Source organism: Sapajus apella, unplaced genomic scaffold, assembly GCF_009761245.1.
Source record: "Sapajus apella isolate SASKATOON/1434 unplaced genomic scaffold, GSC_monkey_1.0 scaffold56, whole genome shotgun sequence".
In the NCBI taxonomy this organism is placed as follows: Eukaryota; Metazoa; Chordata; class Mammalia; order Primates; family Cebidae; genus Sapajus; species Sapajus apella.
Genome location: NW_022436996.1, coordinates 8,022,268 through 8,037,192, shown reverse-complemented (window position 1 = coordinate 8,037,192; position 14,925 = coordinate 8,022,268). Strand labels below are relative to the sequence as shown.

Sequence of the window (14,925 nt, the reverse complement as noted above, 5' to 3'; positions counted from 1 at the left end):
TTGAATATGCCCAACCAATCCTGGATACTTACCTTTTTTTGAATTGTACTTTAAGTTCTGGGGTACATGTGCAGATCTTGCAGGACTGTTGCATAGGTACACACATGCCATGGTGGTTTGCTGCCTCCATCCCCCTGTCACCTACATCAGTCATTTCTCCCAATGTTAACCCTCCCCAACCTCCCCATCCCCTGCTGTCCCTCCCGTAGCCCCCTACTCCCCAACAGACCCCAGAGTGTGATGTTCCCCTCCCTGTGCCCATGTGTTCTCATTGTTGAACACCCGTCTATGAACAGCTCTATATGAGAAAAAATAAATGCCTTGCTGGCTTTTTTAAAGGAATTTTTTAAATTTACAATAGCAATAAAACTGTAAAGAACTTAAAAATAAATCTGGATACTCAAGACATTGGTAAAGAAAATCATACAACTTTATTGAAAAATATCAGTGAATACCTAAATAAATAAGAAGACATATACCATGTTCATAGATGGGAGGACTCCATTTTGTAAAGATGGCATCTCCTGCAAATTCAATGGAATCAAAACCAACATCTCACCAGAGTTTTCTTATTATTTGATTGGCCAATTCTCAAGTTGATACAGAAGATCAAAGTATCAAGAATGTCAAAGAAAATTTCCATGTCCCCTGAAATCCAAATAAATAGATAGACAATACAAAGAGTCAAACCAGACTATAGCCCCAGTTGGCAGCGCTGTCCCAAGCAACAGGGGAATAAAGCTGGCATGGTGCTCTGGAAGAGTTCTGAACTTGCAGTCAGAGACATAAGCACAAATCTCAGCACTCTCACTTCCTAGCTTCTTGACCTTGGGTCAGCTACAAAAACTTCCTGAGCAACAATCTTTGTATTTGTAAAATGTGGATAATTATATCTAAAAAAACCCAGGGCTAATGTGAGGATCAAATGATACCTATAATTCTAGAAGTGTCTAAAAACTGGATATCCTACAGTATGAATTCGTCAAATAAATGTGGATTGCTATCAAAAAATTGGGGAGAACAGAAAGTACTCACCAATCCCCACATCCTCTTTCCTCCTTACTTCAGAGGAAGTATAACAGAGTCCCCAGATGGGAATATAACCTCCTTTGTTCAAACTTCTAGAACGGGCATGAGGAAAACCAGAGCTATATACATCATCAGTGGGACTGACCATGCAGACACCATAGAAGGTGTGGTTCTCAGTGCACAGGAGCAGCATGAAGTGGCCTTTGGCAGAGACTGGTGTTGTTGCCCAATATTCATTCTTGCTTCCTTTATTTTTTGTAATAGGTCCTCTGGATAAAAATTGGACACATAGCTTCTTGGAATGGAGACTAGATTTCCCAGCCTGCTTTGGTGACTTAATCCTAGGTAATGAGATTTAAGAGGAAGTAGTGTGCGCATGTCCTGGGAACATCCTTTAAGACAGAGGTGCCCTTTGCCCCCATTCTCTTTTTTGATGCTTGGAGTGCAGGTGTGATAGCAGCACTATAATGAATGCTTATACTTTTATTTGTCTCAGTATTAATTCTGAATATTAACTGGACTTTCCCATACCAGCAGCAGGGCTCAGTCACCCTCAATACAGTTTCCAGTTCTACACTTCATACCCATTCCTCTACGTGGCCAATCCAGATGGCTGCCTTATACAACTGCCTCCTGGTGACCAGCTCACTATGGAACAACTGGATACAGCCTGCCCCACTGGCCCTGCTGACCCCCACACCCTGCATGGCCTGTGCAGACATGCAGCAGTGACCATCTCTGCATTTGCCTGGAACTCATGCCTGCTTGCTCTAAATCCACCAACCAAAACTCCCTGTGGGAAACCAATTTAGATCATGTCCTGCACCCAATAAAGGGGTCCAGTTCTCTCTCTCCCTGCCTGTGTTCCCTGACCTCCAGGCATGCTATGTGGCCCCCAGAGTCTGCAATCACTAAAATCTCTTAACTTTCACATTGTGGTTGTGTCACTGAAGCCATGTCAGAGTTCTGACCCCTATGGCAGGGCTTCCCCAAAGGCACCCATGCAGGTGGATGTCCTGCTGGTGCTCTTTTGTCCAGGCCTCTGTTAGCTGCTGTGGACAGTAGCTACCAGCCAAGTTGATGGAAAAAAAAGCTGTTTTGAATTAAGAGTTTCATTTAAAACATGGACCGGCCGGGTATAGTGGCTCATGCTTATAATCCCAGTACTTTGGGAGGCCAAGGTGGGCGGATCACCTGATGTCTGGAGTTCTATACCAGCCTGGCCAACCTGGAGAAACGCTAGCTCTACTAAAAATACAAAAATCAGCTGCGCGTGGTGGTGCATGCCTATCATCCCAGCTGCTCAGGAGTCTGAGGCAGGAGAATCACTTGAACCCAGGAGGCGGAGGTTACAGTGAGCCAAGATCGAGCCACTGCACTCCAGCTGGGTCAACAAGAGCAAAATCCCATCTAGGAAAAAAAAAATGGACCTAGAGCAAGCTATCTTGGGCCATGAGGTGATTTGGGAATTATATCCATTCACTGAAGAGCAGTGGGATAGAGAGTGTGCCCCATGCACAACATACTAATCCTGGGGTGCCTGCCTAGATGTGGATGTATGAAGAAAGTTCGTGTTTGTTTGCATATTCTGTCCCTCACAGCCAGACATAACTCTAATAAATTTTCACCTCAGAAAGAATCATCCTAAATGTGCATGCACTTAACAACAGAGCTTCCAAGTACATGTAACAACTGCGGATAGAACTAAAAGAAGTTGTCAAATCCACAATTACAGCTGGAGAGACAATAGTCCTCTCCCAGTAATAGGTAGAATGAGCAGACAGAAATTAGCAAGGATGTAGAAGAGCTGAACCACACCATCAACAACTGGATCTCATTACATTTATAATACAATCCACAATAACATTAGAATACACATTCTTTTCAAGTGTTCATGGAACATTCACCAAGACAGACCATATCTTCGGTTATGAAACAAATCTCAAAAATTTAAAAGAATTAAAATCATATAAGGTATATTCTCTAAACCATAATGAACTATAAATCAACAAATGAAAAGTAATGGGAAAATCTCCAAAAACTTGAAAATCAAACAACATATTTCTAAATAATTCATGGATCAAAGAAGTCTCAAGGGAATTAGAAAATATTTTGAACAGAATAAAAATGAAAATTCTTCCTAACAAAATTTGTAAAATACAGCTAAAGAAGTGCTTAGAGAGAAATTCATAGTATTATTTGTATGAGAAAAGAATGAGAAAGTTCTTAGATCAATAATCTAAAATTTTATCTAAGAAATTAAAAAAAGAAGAGCAAAATGAATGCAAAATTACCTCAAAGCAAAATAGAAGAAAGAAAATTTTAAAGAAAGAAATTGATTAAATAGAAAAAATTAGGGAAATTGATGAAACTAAATGCAGGTTTGTTGAACAGGTTGAAAAACCTCTAGCAAGAGTGACAAAAATTATAACAATAAGAGAAACCGGCCAGGCATAGTGGCTCATGCCTCTAATCTGAGGACATTGGGAGGCCAAGATGGGTGGATTGCTTCAGCCCAGGAGTTTGAGACCAGCCTGAGCAATGTGGCAAACCCCATCTCCACAAAAAATACAAAAATTATCCAGGCATGATGGTGCACATCTGTAGTCCCAGTTACTCTGGAGGCTGAGGTGAGAGGATCACCTGAGCCCAGGAGGTTGAAGCTGCAGTGAGTTCCACAGCTGCACCACTGCACTCCAGCCTGGGCAACAGAGTGAGACTGTCCAAAAAAAAGAAAAAGGGAAATTACGCAAATTACCAATATTCAGAATTAAATGGGGGATATCACTACAAGCCCCACATAAACTAAAAGGATAATAAGGGAATATTATGAACAATTCTATGTACTTAGAAATTCAACCACTTAGATGAAATAAACTAATTCCTCAAAAACCATGAACTACTAACTTATCCAATATGAATTAAATGACATGAATGGTGCTCTATCTATTAAATAAATTGAATTCATAGTGAAAAACCTTCTGAAAAAGAAATCTCCTGGCCTGGATGGTTTTACTAGATAATTCTACCGAATAGTTAAAGAAGAAATAACACTAATTCTACACAATCTCTTCCAGAAAATAGAAAAGGGAAGTTTCCAAACTTATGTTATGGGCTCTAAGGGTTTTTTGGTCACTCTGAGACCAAAATCAGACAGTACAAAAAAGAAAAACTACAGACCATCCTCTAATAAAAGTCTAAAGAAGAAAGACCACATGATCTTATCAATTAATGCAGAAAAATCATTTGACAAAATTCAACCTCAAAATATGCTGTTTAAAAAAAAATCTCAGTAAACTAGACATAGAGAGAAACTTCCTCAAATTGATAAAGAGCATATACCAGAAGCCTGCAGCTGTCATTATACTTAATGATGAAAGACTGAATGCTTTGTCCCTAAGATAGAGAAAAAGAAAAAAAAAAATGAGTCCTCCCACCACTTCCAATCAATATCATACTGGAGGTCCTAGCCAGTACAGTAAGGTAAGAAATAAAAAGGGTATAGATTAAACAAGAAAAAGAAAAACTGAACCTATTTTAGATGACAATAATTGCCTATATAGAAAATCCCAAGGAATTTGTGCACACACACACACAAATAAACGCGTCTTACAACTAATAAATTACTTTATCAAGGTCACAGGATACAAGTCAACACACAAAAATCAACTGTACTTGAATATACTCATAATGTAAAATTGGCAAGCAAAATTAAAATATATTTACAACAGCTCCAAAAAATTAAATACTTAAGATATAAATCTAACAAAATATTACAGGATCTGTATGATGAAAAAGACAAAATGTTAATGAAAGGTATCAAAGAAGACCTTACTAAATGGAGATACATGCTGTGTTCATGGGTTGGAAGACTAAGCATAGTAAAGATGTCAATTCTCCCCAAAGTTTTCTATAAATTTAGCACAATTCATACCAAAATCCCAGCAGAAATTCTATGTATGTATAAATATATGAAATATACGTATAAACATATATACAGAAAAAGAGAGAGAGGAAGAGAGGGGGTCTGATTTTGAAATGTATACAAAAAAGCAAATAAACTTCAACAGCTAAAACAATTTTGAAGACAAAGAATAAAACTGGAGGAAATGCTCTGCATGTTTTAGGAGCTGCTATAAATCTACAGCAACCAACACATTGCGTACTGGTGGAGGGAGACACGTGTCCATCAGTAGAACAGGATAGAAAGTCTTGAAACAGTCACACAAACTTGGCCAAGTGATTTTTGGTAAAGGTACCAAAGCACTTCAATGGAGAAAGCATAGTCCTTTCAACTAACGTGAACAGGGGTTGACTCCAGCTCAGAACCGGAAAACCTATTTCCTGAATTGTGTGTCCTGGAGCCGATGAGGAAAGACACCAACACTAATGGTGTTAGAACAACTTTATGTCCAGGTTGACTTTTTGCATATAGATGTCCAGTTGTTCTCACAGCTTACGGAAAATAAAAAAAGATGCCCAGCTTTTCTCACAGCTTATGGAAAAATTAACGTAGAAGGCATAATAGACCTAAATGTAGAATATGAATCCATAAAACTTGTAGAAGAAAACACAGGAAAAAAATCTTCATGACCTGAGGTTAGGCAAAAAGTTCTCAGACATGACACTAAAATACAGTTCACAAAATTTAAAAAGTGATAAATTTGACTTCATCAAAATTAATAACTGTTGGTCTACAAAATACTTCATTAAAAGGCAAACTAGCACTTTGGGAGGCCAAGGCGGGCGGATCACAAGGTCAAGAGATCCAGACCATCCTGGCCAACACGGTGAAACCCTGTCTCTACTAAAAATACAAAAAAATTAGCCTGGCATGGTGGCACGAGCCTGTGGCCCCAGCCACTCGGCTGAGGCAAAGAATCGCTTGAACCCAGGAGGCGGAGGTTGCAGTGAGCCGAGGTTGCGCCACTGCACTCCAGCCTGGAGAGAGAGCAAGACTCCATCTCAAAAAAAAAAGACAAACTATATGAGAGGAAAAAAATTTTGCAAACTATATATCTGATAAAGAACTTGTAACCAAAATATATAAAGAACTCTCAAAACTCAACAGAAAGAAAGCTAAACCCAAGTTTCTAAACTCATTTCTAAACCCAAGTTTTAGAAATGAGCAGAAGACTTAGACACTTCATCAAAGAAGAGATACGGATCACAAATAAGTACATGAAAAGATGATCAAGGCCAGATGTGGAGGCTCATGCCTGTAATCCCAGCACTTCGGGAGGCTGAGCTGGGCAGATCACGAGGTCAGAAGTTCCAGACCAGCCTGGCCAACATAGTGAAACCCTGTCTCTACCAAAAATACAAAAATTAGCCAGGTATGGTGGCACAGGCCTGTAGTCCCAGCTACTCTGGAGGCTGAGGCAGGAGAATCGCTTGAACCCAGGAGGGGGCAGTTGTGGTGAGCCAAGATGGCGCCACTGCACTCCAGCCTGAGCAGCAGATCAAGACTCTGTTTCAAAATAAAATAAAATAAATTTTAAAAAATAAGTAAAAGGGATGGGGGCGGTGGCTCACGCCTATAATCCCAGCACTTTGGGAGGCCGAGGCAGGTGGATCACAAGGTCAAGAGATCGAGACCATCCTGGTCAACATGGTGAAACCCTGTCTCTGCTAAAAACACAAAAATTAGCTGGGCATGGTGGTGTGTGCCTGTAGTCCCAGCTACTCGGGAGGCTGAGGCAGGAGAATTGCTTGAACCCAGGAGGCAGAGGTTGCAGTGAGCCGAGATCATGCCATTGCACTCTAGTCTGGGTAATAAGACCATAACTCCGTCTCAAAAAAATAAATAAATAAATAAAAGATGATCAACACCACCAGACATTAGGTAAATACAAATTAAAACCATGATCAGATGCCACTACACAGAAATCAGAGTAAGTAAAATAGAAAATTCAGGCAATACCAGATGTTGACCAGAATGCAAAATGGTACTGCCACCTAGAAAACACTTTGGCAGCTTCTTCTAAATTTAAGCCTACATGATATGACTCAGTGATCACACTCCAGGATAGTTACCCTAGAAAATTAAAGCTCATGTTTACACAAAAATCTGTATGTGAATGTTTATAGCAGCTCCATTCATAATTACCAAAAACTAGAAGCAACACAAATGTCCCCGCATGAGTGAATGGATAAAATGTAGGAACATTCACACACTAGAATACCACTAGCAATAAAAGGAACAAACTATTGATACACACAATCACATGAATGAATCTTAATGTCATTATGCTGAGGGAAAGAGGCCAGTCCCCAAAGGTTACATACTGCATGATTCCACCGATATGATACTCTCAAAAAGTAAAAACTATAGTGATGGAGAACAACTCAATGGTTCCCTGTGGTTAGTGCTGCGAAGAGGGTACGACTGGGAAGGGGGGCAGCCCAAGGAAGATTTGGGGGGTGACGATACTGTTCTTTATCCTGATCATGGTGTTGGTTACATGCATCTGTATATATGTTAAAATTCACAGAACTGTACACAGAAAAAAAGGTCAGCTCTGCTATAGTGGTAAGTGATAATGATAAGAATCCAAAATAATAATGAGTTTGAGATGAATTTGCCTGTCTCTATCAACATCCCAAAGTTATTTCCAGATGTAAATATTCATGGCCCCATCAAGATAGGAACTTTAAGCCTATAGCTTTAGATGTGTTTTCAAATACACAAATTGCTTTTGAATTTTTATTTTGGATGAAAGGTTGCAGTGGCAGGACATCTGATTTCCTACAGAAGAGAAAACCGGAGACACAGGATTTTCCAAGGCAGCTGGGGAGGGGGCAGGGTGGCTGTGGGGAGAGAAGCAGGGAAACTGAGGGAGAGCCTGAGGAATGGGGCAGAGGGGAGCTGCTTTCCCAGACTCTGATCCTCCAGACACAAGACACAAAGGAGGTTGCCAGCTTCTGAGAGTAAAAGACCCTTTTTGAGCAGAGGGAAAAGCTGGGTGGACATTCATTTATGTGAGCGAAGATTGGTAAGAATTTACCTCCAACCTAACCATTAAAGGACTGATTTAGAAGCACTTAGAAGAAAAATTCATACCATCTTTAGCCTGAGAAAGTAATTTACCAGGTCTTTATTTCAGTTTTACTCTACCAACGTTTCTTAGGACAATGTTTTCTCACCTTAATGATTAAAGTTCAAAACAGAATTAAAACAAGATTAATTTTAAGTGCAAACGCCTGGTTCCATACCGGAATTCTCTTACAAGACAGCTAGATGTGATTAACTCTGCCACCTAGGGGCAACAAAAAGTTTTCCCCAGGAAAAAAATAGAAAACATAAACTCTTACAGGCATTTCTTTGAAAAGCATTCATTCATTCATTCGTTGAACAAATATGTACTAATACTTCTCATGTGGCAGGCACTGTCAGCAATGGAAAGGGAACTGTGAACAGGTTGGATAGTCCCCTGCCTCCCCCAACCCACAGTGACGTTGAGGAGTGCGGGCCAAGAAGTCATGACCTTTTCCCCTCCTCCGTCTGGTACTCCCCAGGCCACCTGCTCTGCTCCAGCCAACTGGTCAGAATCACACCATGCCATCCCAGGCCCAGAATTACAGGGTAGGCAGGGTTTTTCCTACTGCTCCACTGTCTCCAGCCAGTTTCTCCTAGACCCACCTCATCGGCTCTAGGACACACAATTCAGGAAACAGGTTTTCCAGTTCTGAGCTGGAGTCAACCCCTGTCACAGCCCACCCTACCTGAGCAACCACAGTGATGCTGGCCTAGTCCTGCCCCAACCCTGGCCCAGTGAGATGCAGGGCTGCCGATCCATTGGGAAGATCCTCTGCACTAAAAAGAATGGTGTGGAAACAATCTGCAGGAAAGGATCTTCCTGGAAACATGAGTGCCACCCCACAAGGAGCCCAGGAGTGGCCTCTCCTCCCTCCCCCACCCAGCCAAGTCTAGGGGCACAGAGAAATCTGCCCCCTCCCCAGCAGAAGCAATGTGATCCAGGACCCAAAGTAGAATGCCCTGAGAACACAGCCCCAATCCCCCAGCACAATGTGTCACCTTTAGCCCCAAAGACAAGGATTTCTTAAACAAGACATAAAAAGCACAAGCCATAAAGAAAAGGACTGATAAGTCCAAATCCACTAATATTAAAACTTTCTGATTCTCAAAAAATGAAGGAAGAAAATGAAAATAAGCCACATAACATGATAAAATATTAGTTAAAACATAATTAACAAAGGACCAATATCTGAAAGGTATTAAGTTGAACCATATGAAACTGCCATTCTTTGTAGGTCAAAAATGTTCAAGTGCCAGCAATTTCATATGAACAATTCTTATAAATCATTAAGGCAGACAACACAACAGAAAAAATTGCCAAAGATCTGACACTGTATTGGCCCAAACGGCTAATAAATATCAGAAATGTGTTCAACTTAATCAATAACCAGGTAGTCAAATTAAAACCTCAATAAGACAACATGAACTAAATCCACCAAATTCCACAAAAATTAAAGTCTGGCACTACCAAGTGCTGGTAAGGATGTGGAGCCATGTTTGTACACTGCTGGCAGAAATGTAAACTGGTACAACCACTTTGAAAAACAGGCATGAACTAGCAAAGTTTAAATATATGAGTTGTGACCCCACCATTGCATTTCAAGGTGTATACCCAGATACACAAATTCCCAAGGCCATATGTGCAAAAAGGATTATAAATATATTATTTATAATATCTCCAAACTAGAAACAAGACCAATATCCATCATCAGTAGAATGGATATATCCATTGTTGCAAATTCCCAGAGGAGAAAATTACACAGTAATCAACAACCTACAACTACATAAAATTGAGAAAAATATACAAGAAAAAAAATTATCTTCAGTAAGACTCTGTTCATAGAAAGTTCAAAAACTTTTATAGAAAGTTCAAAACAGACAAAACCAACTTATATCCTTTCGAAATGCCTACATAAAAGGAAACAAATCTAGAGAAAAGCAAAAAAGCAATTTGCACAAGAGTCATTATATGGCTCATTTCTGCAGGGAGGGAGAAAGGGAGGGGCTGTTATTAGGGGATTGGGGATGCTTCTGGGGTAATGAGCTATTCCTTGATTTGGTTATACATTGTTTGTTTATAATTAGGCATACAACTATATATGCTTAATGTTCATTTGTATATATATATATATTTTTATATAAAAAGAAAACTAAAGAACTCAAACTTCTGTCAAAGTCAAATATCTTTAGACAAATTTTAAGAATAAAGGAAATGAAAATTCCATCAAAGCGGTGCAGTGACCTGGGTAGGAGTTTACATATTATAATCTGGCTTGAAAATCAGAAATTATATGAACCAAATCTAAAAGACACAGCTAAACGACCACCTCCTTTAGGTAACAAAGTGCCTCTTTTAGACTCTAAATAGGATTCAGGGGGTCCCATTAGTGTCACATAGTACAGACACATCCCAACCGTATTCTCTAGTTAAGAAGTTCAGCAAGATGGAAACTCATTTCCCAATATCATGAACCACAACTTAAAAAGAGAAATTGTATGCTGAGAAGCCCTTTTGAGGAAGGAGATAGTAGAGGGAACCAGAGACCGGATACAAGGCAGAACAAGTGAGAGCATGACAGCAGAAGCAAGGTGAAAGGGCAAATGAGCAAGAAGTGAGGTAAGAAGCAGGGTTGAGCAGCCGAAAGAAAACTTAGATTTTTAAAAAGTGAGTAAGGAGCCCTCAAGGCCCGCTAGATCCAGACCAAACCAGTCAGCGGAAGCTCCTCAGAGATGGACATGCACATTAGACAGAACAAGTATCCTTAAAATGTTCCTGTATGGTAATTAGCTATTTAAGGTTCGTGCATATAGACTGCATATCATACAGTCTATATGGGATGAAGGTGACTCACAAGCACATGAATGCCAAAGTATTAAATAGCTAAGCAACCCACCTCCCTATCAAAAGGCAGACACTGGCTAGAGATTAGGCAGTCTTGGGCAGAGAGGAGAAAAAATACAAAAAGAAATCAAAGTACACCAAACTGACGCTGATCTCATTTCACAGAGGTCAGTCCACTCTCCCATCTCCAAAACTATAATACTGCGCTTCATACACTTTTGCTCCTTTGCTATCTGAGTGTATCTTGCCCAATTCCTTGTTCGGGAACCAAAATGCTGGAACTGCATGACATCATCCAGTAACACTTGCAAGGAGAACAAAATAAACATCACGGATAATAAACATAAACACCCCAACATCAGGGATGCCACTAGTTCCAGAAATGTTTGCGAAAGCTGATCAAATGAATTGGGTCATTTTTGTCATACCCAACAAAAACAGATAACTTGTTGCTCTAGGACTAATTTTGCCCAGTGCCATTGCCCACCAGCTGGAACTTGCCAGCTTGCCAGAGCCTTAAAGAGCAATGGGTAACATTCGGTAAAACTTCCAGCCTTCTCTTTGTTCTTCCGGTGTGCATGTGTGTCCCAAATGGCAATCCTTTCTTCCCAAATAAACAATTTAATTTAGAGCCCAGTCTCTACATTTTTATTCTGACTTCAACAGCTTGAAGCCAGAAAGAGTGGGAAACGCAGTAAAGGAAGCTGAGGCTGGACTTAAGCACTGAATGAAATGAAGAAATGCAATAATAGAAAGGCCTTGAGAGCATTAACTCACATGCCACAGCTGAATTCATAAAGGACCACTAGGGCCGGGCACGGTGGCTCACGCCTATAATCCCAGCACTTCGGGAGGCCGAGGCGGTCGGATCACAAGGTCAGGAGTTCAAGACCATCCTGGCTAACATGGTGAAACTCCATCTCTACTAAAAATACAAAAATTAGTCAGGTGTGGTGGCACGTGCCTGTAGTCCCAGTACTCGGGAAGGTGAGGCAGGAGAATGGCTTGAATCTTGGAGGTGGAGGCTGCCGTGAGCCAAGATCGCGGCATTACACTCCAGCCTGGGCGACAGAGCAAGACTCCATCTCAAAAAAAAAGGACCACTGGGTTTGAAGGCCCGGTAACAGATGAGAATAACTTAGGCGATGTTATACCCAGTGAGCTTGAGGAACACGTCTATCCCTGCCACGTAGAGGAAGACAGCACCTGGCATTTTATTTACGCACAGCACACGCGCATTAAATATTTGCTGAGTGAATCCCAAACCAGGAGTGTTTCCAAACTCCCTGAAGCTGCGCTACCGGAACACGAGGTGGCGCTGTTCGCATTCATGGAGCGGGGAGGCGGGGCTTAGCAAAAGTCTCCCTCATCATTGGCTATTAGAGAGTGAGCGGCAAGCAGGTTGTCCATTGGATACCAGGATATGGCGGCTCCCTGACTGGGAGGACTACACACTTTGGTTCTTTAACTTGACCTGGGGACAACAGGGCCCGACAGCAGGGTGGCTGAGGGGAAGGCCTCGGCCCCGGGCCGCAGACAGGAATTGAGGGTCGGGAGCCGAAGTGGAACTGGAGCCAGCGTCACGAGACGCGGCCTCGAGGGGCACCTCCACCCAGTGGCCCTCCCCAACCCCACTCCCGGGGCCCTCCTGCACCGGTCACCCAGCTGCGCTAGGACCTCCAAGTGCGGCCACTGGGAGCCCTCTGCCTCACCTCCTCTCCAGGGTCAGGCTGCAGAAAGGACAAGCTCCTCCGCCGTCCCTGGTGGGCATGGAAGGAGGGCAAGTGATGGCAGCCAAGGTAACAGGGTAGCTACGCTTTTGTGCAATCACTCCGACTCCGTCTCGATGGACAAGGATTGTCCCATCTGTTTCTACACCTGTTTCCCAAATAGGCAGTGCTGTCCTCTCTAAGGAAACACCCACCTGGCCCGAACATGCCGCGCTCTCTTTGTGGCTGCCTTGCCTCCTCAACCAATTGTAACCCCTTGGAATCAGGACTGTTTCCTGTGTTTACCGCTCCCTGCAGCCTCGCCTGCAAAGGCCTCTGTCCCTTGCCTGAGATGCCCTAGCAAATGGGTCTTTTTGAATATTACCCATCTCAACCTAAGTCCTCAAGCTAAGTCCGGTTATCTGCCTATTCAGAACAGGGTGCGGCTTTACTGTCATGCCATTGCCTACCTGGGAAGGGGAATTGCCGGATGGCAGGTGGCACAGAATTCCTTTGGAACTCCGAATTCTTTCTTCAGCTTAGTCTTCCCTATGATTCTGACATTTTCTGCCTAAAGGGAGGACACATGGGTTGAGCTTGGGTTCTCAGGATAGAGGGGTGGAAAGAAAAGTGGGTATGCCTGAGAGGATTCATTTTTGAGCCTTCTTCCCAACAGTAGTATGTGGCCAGCCCTGAAGACAAAAAACAAGAGAAAGGAATGAGATCAAAGTGTCTGTTCCCCTGGCTTCCTCTGTGCCGGATCACAGTCTGGCTTGTCACTGTTCTGCCAAAAGCCACCGACCTGTTCGGGTGGCTGTGTCCTGCAAGTCTCCCCCTATCTATTAGCCATGCCCCCTCCTTGCCTCTTCTCACTTAGCTAAAAGTGAAAATGGCTTCCAACTGCGCGGAGCCTCACGGCGCTTCACCTCCCCTGGTAATGTCTTTGCCCCTGCCTCATCTTGGTAAATAGTCCCTTCTTTAAACTCATCACTCCTTCTCAGCATACGGTTTTCTAGCAGGACCCTAACTGGCTTTTCTGACTTTTCTTTTTCTTCAACTTTACTCCGCTTTGATCCTGGAATCAACTCCATTTACAATAGAGTATCTACAGTTGCCAGCTGCTGCGCTAAGCATTGGCCATTCAGAGATAAGAGGCAAAGGTTACAGTCCATGGATATCTTGGGAGACCAAGGCTATGATGGAGGTCAACACCAGATGGGGACACAACAGGGAGAGGAAGATGATCAAGGGAGACATCAGAGAGTCAGCAGCAGCCAGACAAAGGTTGGAAGGGGCAGAGTGTTCCAGGGAAGGGGTGTATGCAGAGATAGGAGCTTAGGTGGGCTGTTATCGCTGGGATTGATGAGAGGTCAGACCCTAGAGGTACAAACACAAGCCAACATATCCCAGTGGGCGGCCTCTGGAGAACTGGGGCAGGGTAGCAAATGGTCAGATTCCCACTGTGGAAAGGTCATTCTAGCAGAGGCAGACTATATTTGGAGGAGGCAAGTTTGGGAGCAGGAAGGCCAGTAGGGGTCTACTGTAGGAATTTAGGTAAAGCATAAGAAGAGCACAATCCAAAACAGTACAGGAGGCAATAGAGTGCAGGAGATAGAGGAAGCAATTCTCAGGAAATAGAACTTGCTGGGGTACTGGGTGTGACTGGGAGGGGAAGAAATATGAGTCTGGCAGGACTCTCAGATGCCTGGCTAGAGCATTTGGGGGTTGATGGTAGCATTCCCCATGAAAATGGAGGCACAGAAACCTGTGGGGGTATGATAAGGCAGGCACAGAAACCGGGGGTTTAATACGTTCGGCTTGGAGTTTGTTGAGCATGAGGTACCTGTGGGCTAGGCAAATAAAAATGCCCATGAGGAAAATGGGAATATGGGTCTGAAGCTCAGAATTTTCTAGACTAAAGGCAGGCATTTGAGCATCATTTTCATGACAGTGGAGGAATGGTACAAGCCAGGAGTATGCTAAGCTTCTGCTTCCATGCTTTTTGAGAAGTAGGTGAGTGAACAATAATGAAAATGCTGAACATTTCTTGAGTACTTGCTACATGCTAGGCACTATACAAGGTACTTCATGGTGAATACTTTGATCTCCTTTATTAGAATCCTCACAGCAACCCTGTGAGGCCCTGACTAGTGTTGTCCCCATTTTTTAACTAGGAAACTAAGGCTCAGAGAAGTTCAGAATTTGCCCAAGTGCACACAGCTAGAAAATGTCATAACTGAGATTTGAATCCAGATGCTCTGACTTCTGATTCTGGGCCTTTTCTTCATCATTTCACTGAATAAACA

The 14,925-nt window shown here is 42.5% G+C and overlaps 1 protein-coding gene across 1 annotated transcript in view; it reads right to left on the bottom strand.

Moving 5' to 3' along the window:
* TMEM176B (transmembrane protein 176B) overlaps positions 1–12,644 on the bottom strand; it is a 28,088-nt gene extending 15,444 nt beyond the window's left edge. The window contains exon 1 of the mRNA XM_032245037.1: positions 12,623–12,644. The gene's annotated coding sequence lies outside the window, so the exon portion shown is untranslated. The remainder of the gene's footprint in view (positions 1–12,622) is intronic.
* Between the last annotated feature and the right edge of the window lie 2,281 nt (positions 12,645–14,925).